The following is an 8,345-nucleotide window of genomic DNA, read 5'->3' on the forward strand; positions in this document are numbered from 1 at the left end:
AAGACTATTATGGTTAACATCTTTTCATGTGCTTATTAACCATTCTTATATTTTCTTTGGTGAAGTTTCTATTCAAATATTTTGCTCATTTTTAATTGGGTTATTTTTATTCTTATTATTGAATTTTAAAAATCCTTTAGGTATTTGGGATACAAGTCTTCTATCAGATGCATAATTTGAAAAATTTCTCCCAAGTTATGACTTAACTTTTCATTTTCTTAATGATGTATTTTGAGGTGCAAAATTTTTTAAAATTATTTGTTTTTAATTGAAGGATAATTGCTTTACAAAATTTTGTTGTTTTCTGTCAAACCTCAACATGAATCAGCCATAGGTATGCATATATTTTAATTTATAAATCTGATATTTATCTTTTTTTAATATACTGTATTTTTGTTGTATTTAAAACATCTTTGTCTCACTCAAGATCACAAAGATTTTCTCACATATTTTCTTCAGAAAGTTTTAAGATTTTATCCTATGTTTAGAATAATGATTTATTTTAACTTAGTTTTCCTATAAATTTTGTTAGGAGAGAAATTCTAATAGAAGTCATTCGATATCCTAGTTACATTGGTTGTTTGGTTGTAAGAAGTATATACTCACTTTGTCTCAAGTAAAAGTAAATTTGTTGAATGAATACTGGTAAATCTAAAAGAAGCTAATTTTAGAAAATATAGTCAAGTTTCATGAGAAAAGGAAAGTCATCAGACATCTCTTTTGCTTGCTATTTTAATTGTGCAGATAAATTCAATTCTAAAAGATTTGTACTTTGGCCAAAAGTTTCCTTCCCTTCAAAACCTAAAAAGCCAGGTCTGCTAGAGGCATTTGCAATACATTACTTACATCTTCTCCTTATCTTCGACTTTGTCACCTTCTTGGCGTTCAGATTATTGGTTTGATGTCCATTTTCTTATGTGCCTTCACTTTGTATATTTTCTTGATTTCCACAGATGTGAAACCTTAATTAAAATAATTCCTCTTTTAATGTGTTTCCAAGGTTTTACATGGGCTAGATTGTCCCATTACTATGAGGTGAAAACGATCCAGGTGTTGGAAAGTTTTAGGATTGTGAATCTTAAACTTGCTTAGATTGTTAAAAAGTGCCATCCTATAATTGGTACACTATCATAAAGGAATTAACGTCACCATTTCACAATGAATGAGCCTACCTATATTTTATTTTCCAGATTGACTGAACTTTTTAACTTCCATCCAAGAAATAAAGTCTGGATTACCCTCGTCATTATAACATATAACATACTGACTATATTACTAGCTGGGGCATAGTAGGTGACATATTTCTGTTGCAAATGCTAAATTCTGATGTCCAATTCTAAGATCTTGGCTGTGTTAGAAACTTCCTGCAACCTTCATTAATGGTCTGGTCACCTTCTATTTATCCTTCTAGATCTATTTCCCACTTTTCCCCACTCTGCTCTATGCCCCAGGAAGCTGAGTTATTGGACTGTATAAACAGTTCCTTGGCCCTCTGAATTTAAATTGAGTTTGCTTAATTAGAAATTATGATGAAAGATAGGTTTCTATCTTTTTTTCACCACATAGAGAAAAAAGGCTCATTTGAGGCAACTGTTCTTTTCTTGTGAAATTGCTACTGCATATGATCTGCCAAATGATTGGTCCAAAGCTGTTTCTTGTAAAGAAATGTCTTCAGGAATGCTTTCGACATTTCCTGGCAGACTGTGTTTATTTTGCTGTTGCTTCTTCTCTTTCTCCTAGCCTTTCTCCTTTTAATTTTTGAAGCTGTGCCATATAGTGTACACAGAATTGTCCTATTATATTCTGTGCTTGGGCTTGCCTGGTTTTTAGTTCATCAGAGAAAGTTATGTTCATTTCTGATTATATGCTGTTTCAGTTGAATGTGTAAAGATGATCTTTCCAGCCTCAATTTTTCCTAAGTCATCAGTACAGTTGATTTTCAATGCCAGAGTGAGTGTGAGCTAAATCCTCACATTCTGATGTTACAAAGAAAAGAATCTAGAAGTATACTCATGACTCTTTGATCTCTGAATCAGTTCAAGATTGTAGAGAGATGTCAGAGAAGAGTGAGAAGGGCTTTGTGAAAACATTTCTTTGTGAGAAAAAAATCCCTACCTACATCTCAGACAATAAGAGAGAAACAAGAGTTGAGGGGGCTGCCTGACGCTTAGCTGATAAACTGACATCATCTATAACTGCAGGTTGGAAGTCAGCTTCTACCCTGAAATTTAATAGAATAGAGGAATTGGGAGTGTTTCCTGTGGACTAGGTGGAGCTCACAGAAGAGTGCATGCCAGAATAGATCTGTTTTTGGTCTTGCCCAAAAGAGAGGGTGAAGGGATTCAGATGGGGAAAGTCCATGTAGAGTGATAGCCAGACAACCAGATGCAAGCAAGCAAAGGAACAGAATATGTCATCCATATTACGGAGGCTGAGGTCGGACGGGCCCAGCAGCGGAGCCTTTAATATGCTTAAGAAAGCATCCGCAGGAGAAGGAATCAGTTTGAAACATTTGCCATGAATGTTGTGACCTAGAATGCAATGCATTTTAAAGTATTCTATATGTGTCTAGTCAGAGCTATGGTTTTTCCAGTAGTTATGTACAGATGTTAGAGTTGAACCATAAAGAAGGCTAAGCACTGAAGAATTGATGGTTTTAAATTGTAGTGCTGGAGAAGACTCTTGAGGGTCCCTTGGACTGCAAGGAGATCAAACCAGTCAAGCCTAAAGGAAATCAGCCCTGAATATCCATTGAAAGGACTGATGCTGAAGTTGAACTCCAATACTTTGGCCATTTGATGTGGAGAGCTGAATCATTGGAAAGGACACTGATGCTGGGAAAGACTGAAGGCAAAGGAGAAGGCAGCAGAGAGTGAGATGGTTAGATAACATCACTGACTAAATGGACCTGAATCTGAGCAAACTCCAGGAGACAGTGAAGGACAGAGGAGACTGACGTGCTGAGAGAGTTAAACATGACTTAGTGACTGAACAAACAAGCAAATATGCATAAAATATTCTCTGTAAGGTATAAAGTTAGAAATAGCATTTTATCCTTACTGATTATTGTTGATTTCCTTTGTGTCACTTATTTTTATTTGCTTGGATTGACATAAGCAGTTGTGTGCTGAAGACTGCCATTCAAACTGTTTTTCTTTAAAGCTATCTTTGCATCCGATGGCCTTTTGTCTTCTAACTTGATTTTATGTGCCTCGGTGCATGAATATTCCTAACGGCCATATCTTAATTATAAAAACTAAGATCCTGCAAGCTCAGTCTCTCAGTACTGTCCAACTCTTTGTGACCCCATAGACTGTAGCCCACCCTGCTCCTCAGAGCATGGAATTTTCCAGGCAGGAATACTGGAATACTGGAGTGGGTTGCCGTTTCCTCCTCCAGGGAATCGAACCCACGCCTAATGCATCTCCTGCATTGGCAGGCAGATGCTTTACCACTAAGATCCCAGTAGGTAACTGATAAAGAATATGAAAAGTTCATTTATAAGAGGAAAAGTAAGTGCAAAAGTATGCATGCAAACATTGTTGAACCTGAATAACAACCAAAACAGCAAATTAAGGTGTTCATTCAAAAATATCCATTAATACATATTTATTGAACACCTGTTATATGCCCAACCACTGAGCTAGACATTGGAGATACATGAGTTGTATCAGATACTGTTCTTGTTCTCATTGTGCAGGTGGAGAATAACAACAGGTAATATTTTGACATATTTTTATTTTGCTTGTCAAATGAGCAAGTATTAAAAATTATGTTGCATAAAATTGATAAAGATGTATTGGATAAGGTGTTCTTACACACTGGCAATCACACTTTTTAGCAGTTTGTCAGCATATTAAAAAAGACATAAATGTTCAGGTGGTGCTAATGGTAAAGAATCTGCCTGCCAATGCAGAAGATACAGGAGGCGTGGGTTCAATTCCCTGGAGGAGGAAATGGCAACCCACTCCAGTATTCTTGCCTGGAAAATCCCATGGACAGAGGAGCCAGGCAGGCTACAGTCCCTAGGGTCACAAAGAGTCGGACATGACTTCGTGACTGAGCATGCAAATGTTCATACTTTTAAAACTCATTTATTGTAATTTCTAGGCTTCCATGGTAGTTCAATTGGTATAGAACCCACTTGCCAAGACTCAGATTTGATCCCTCGGTTGGGAAGATCCCCTGGAGAAGGAAATGGCAACCCACTCCAATATTCTTGCCTGGGAAATCCCAATGGACAGAGGAGCCTGGTGGGTTACAGTCCATGGGGTCACAAAGAGTCAGACATGACTGAGCTACTAACATTAATCTCTAATTGTAATTTCTAGGGATCTTTGCTAAGAAAATAGTAAGGTAAAAGCATGAAAAACAGTTTTTATTATAGCCCTATTTATTAAAGCAAAATTGTGTAAGATTGCAATGTCCAGCTTGTAGTGGAAGGTTATGGTATGCAGTGATTTTTCACAATGCTTGTGATAAATTGCTAAGTAAAGAGTAAAGCATGAAATTGTATATATAATTTCAACTATACAGTTTGTGAAAAAGATAGAAAATACATTAAAATAATAAGTTAGAAGTTATATGACAAATTCTTTTATGGTTTGGGTGCAGTTGTTTAGACTCACTTTTGTTTACTGAATGTATCTTGTTGAGGTTTCTGTTATGACAGCTGTGATGGAGGCATGGTGAAGATTTCATTCCAGTGATGGTGGGAAGCATGGCAAAGAGACCACCATCTTTCAGTGGTAGTAGAGATGGAAGCGAGTCCAGGGAAGATTCCTTCATGAGCATCTGTTGTAAGCTTCATTGTCTGTGTCCGGGGACGGCAGTGGTGCAGTCTGCTGAGAAGGGAGATGCAGGTACTGTTTTTTGTTTTTATTTTTTTTAATGTAGACTCTAAGCTGGATTCTCCAGCTTACTTAGAGTTTCAATGGCCTACGTAATAGACTTTAGTACATTTATGTATTTGTTGAACTAGTAAGTCTTCTGCTGCTCCTTACTCAGAACTCCATTTAATACAATCAGATTTAACCAATTTTACTTTAATCTATTAATATATCAAATATTTCTTCAGTGCCTACCATGAGCTAATTTATGTTAGAGTCCATTTTATATTAGAAAATATGAAACAGGACATGGTATAAAGAATTATGGGGGAGAGGGAGAACTCATTTAGTCAGGGTACTTAGGAGTTGAGAAAGAGGTGACATTGGGCTGAAACCTAAATGATGAGAAAGATGTGTGTGTTAGTCAGGTTTCTACAGTGGTCAGCAAGGCTTCTGGCACCTACTGTACATATCCTTTCTTTCAGTTGTTTAATCAAGCATGAGTCTAGATAATATAAAGCGATTTTGTAGATGTAGTTAAGATATCAAATCAGTTGATTTTAATATTCAGTGATTAATAAGGTGAATCTGACCTACATGCATGAGCCCTTCAAAGCTGGACTTGGAGGTCATAGACAGAGAAGCTCAGAAATTTGCAAAGACAGAGACATTTTCCACGGGCCTCCATGGAGTAACTGCCATGTGGTGAAGGACCACATAGGAAGAACAAGGGGCAGCATTTAGAAGCTGAGAATGGTTCTGAGTCAACAGTCTGTGAGAAGACAGGGGCTTTCATCCCGTAACCACAAGGAACTGAATTTGCCAACAACTTTGGAACAGCACTCTAGGACCTAGATGGGATCATAGCTTGGCCAACACTGAGTTTAGCTTTGTGAGAATGATTGGATTGATAAAGAGTTTTTCCACTGAATACAGTGAGACATGTTTGGATTTGGGGTAGAGTTGATAGGACTTGTTGTCTAGCCATATGTTGGGTAGGATTGAAAAACGAGTTGAAAGGGAGAAATCAAGGATGATGCCTAGGTTTTTGGCTTGAGCAACTTGGTGAATTGTGGCGTCATGTACTGAGATGAGAAAGATGTGTAGGGCAGTCAGTCTGGGTAAAGGGACAGATATCAAGAGTTATATTTTGGTCCTGTTAAATTTTAGATGTCTATCCAAATTAAGAGGGCATCCCTGGTTGCTCAGATAGTAAAGGATCTGCCTGTAATGGGGGGACCTGGGTTTGATCCCTGGGTTAGGAAAATCCCTTGGAGGAGGGCATGGCTACCCACTTCAATATTCTTGTCTAGAGAATCCTATAGACAGAGGAGCTTGGCAGGCTACAGTCCATAGGGTTGCAAAGAGTTGGACATGACTGAGTGACTAAGCACATCCAAATTAAGACGTCAAGTAGAAGTTGAATAGATAAATTTTCAGAATAAGCCAAGAAGTTAAGCCTGGAGATAAAGATTAGAGGATCACAGACACATAGACCAAGCTTAAAAAATATGTATAGATCCAGAATATATGCAATATTGAATGAGAAGAACAAAGTTTGAGCTGATACTATTCAACTTTAAGACTTAAGTAATTAAGGCAGTGTGGTATTGGTGAAAGAAGAGGCAAATAGGTCAAAGGAACATAGGGTCCAGATATTGACTTACATAAATATAATCAACTGACCTTTGATAACGGAGCAAAGGCAATTAGATGAAGAAAAGGTAGTCTTATTAACAAATGATGCTGGAACAATTGGACATCCACATGTAAAAATGGAGTCTAGACACAAACCTTATACACTTCACAAAAGATAATGGCAGGTCAATGTAGATTCATCAGTTGTTACAAAGGTACAACTCTGTGGGACGGGGGATGTTGGTAATGAGGAAGGGGTATACATGTGCGGGAATGACATAAATAGGAAATCTCTTCCTTCTGCTCAATTTTTCGGTGAACCTTACACCACTCTGAAAAATAAAACATATTAAAATATTTATAGGCAAGAGCCGCTAAAATAATTAGGTCTGGTTTTGTTTCTTCTTGGTAATCTGTGGAGCTGGAACCTAGTCCTAATTATCATATTTCTTTAGAACGTGAGTTACCTCAAACCAATTTTTCTTCAAGTCTGGGGCCATGTCATTTATTCTTGAACAGAAGAAAAACTTCACTTGAAACTTTAATACATTGGTATTGTCAGTCAGTCAATTCAGTCGCTCAGTCGTGTCCGACTCTTTTCGATCCCATGGACCACAGCGGCCAGGCCTCCCTGTCCATCACCAACTCCTGGAGTTTACCCAAACTCATGCCCATTGAGTCAGTGATGCTATCCAACCATCTCATCCTCTGTTGTCCCCTACTCCTCCCGCCTTCAATCTTTCCCAGCATCAGGGTCTTTTCAGATGAGTCAGCTCTTCACATCAGGTGGCCAAAGTATTGGAGTTTCAGCTTCAACATCAGTCCTTCAAATGAATATTCAGGACTGATTTAATTTAGGATGGACTGGTTGGATCTCCTTGCAGTCCAAGGGACTCTCAAGAGTCTTCTCCATCACTGCAGTTCAAAAGCATCAATACTTCAGTGCTCAGCCTTCTTTATAGTCCAACTCTTATATCCATACATGACCACTGGAGGAACCATAGCCTTGACTAGATTGACCTTTGTTGGCAAAGTAATGTCTCTGCTTTTTTTTTTTTTTTTTTTGTCTCTGCTTTTTAATATGCTGTCTAGGTTGGGCATAACTTTCCTTCTAAGGAGTAAGTGTCTTTTAATTTCACTGCAATCACCATCTGCAGTGATTTTGGAGCCCCCCAAAATAAAGTCTGACACTGTTTCCCCACCTATTTGCCATGAAGTAATGGGACCGGATGCCATGATCTTAGTTTTCTGAATGCTGAGCTTTCAGCCAACTTTTTCACTCTCCTCTTTCACCTTCATCAAGAGGCTCTTTAGTTCCTCTTCACTTTCTGCCATAAGGGTGTTGTCATGTGCATATCTGAGGTTATTGATATTTCTCCCAGCAATCTTGATTCCAGCTTATACTTCATCCAGTCCAGCGTTTCTCATGATGTTCTCTGCATATAAGTTAAATAAGCAGGGTGACAATACACAGCCTTGATGGACTCCTTTTCCTATTTGGAACCAGTCTGTTGTTCCATGTCCAGTTCTAACTGTTGCTTCCTGACCTGCATACAGATTTCTCAAGAAGCAGGTCAGGTGGTCTGGTATTCCCATCTCTTTCAGAATTTTCCACAGTTTATTGTGATTCACACAGTTAAAGGCTTTGGCATAGTTAATAGTTGGTATTGTAGGAACCAATTTTAAACCCATTTCATCCCCTAAATGAGTTACTTGATTTAAGGTAGATAATATATTGGCTTCTCTGGTGGCTCAGAAAGTAAAGCGTCTGCCTGCAATGCAGGAGACCTGGGTTCACAGTAATCCACTAATCGCACATAGATAAACTGCAATGCATTTATCTAATCTGTAAGTGAGATTCACTACAGTCCTTCTGAG

This window comes from Muntiacus reevesi, chromosome 1, assembly GCF_963930625.1.
Source record: "Muntiacus reevesi chromosome 1, mMunRee1.1, whole genome shotgun sequence".
NCBI classification, from domain to species: Eukaryota; Metazoa; Chordata; class Mammalia; order Artiodactyla; family Cervidae; genus Muntiacus; species Muntiacus reevesi.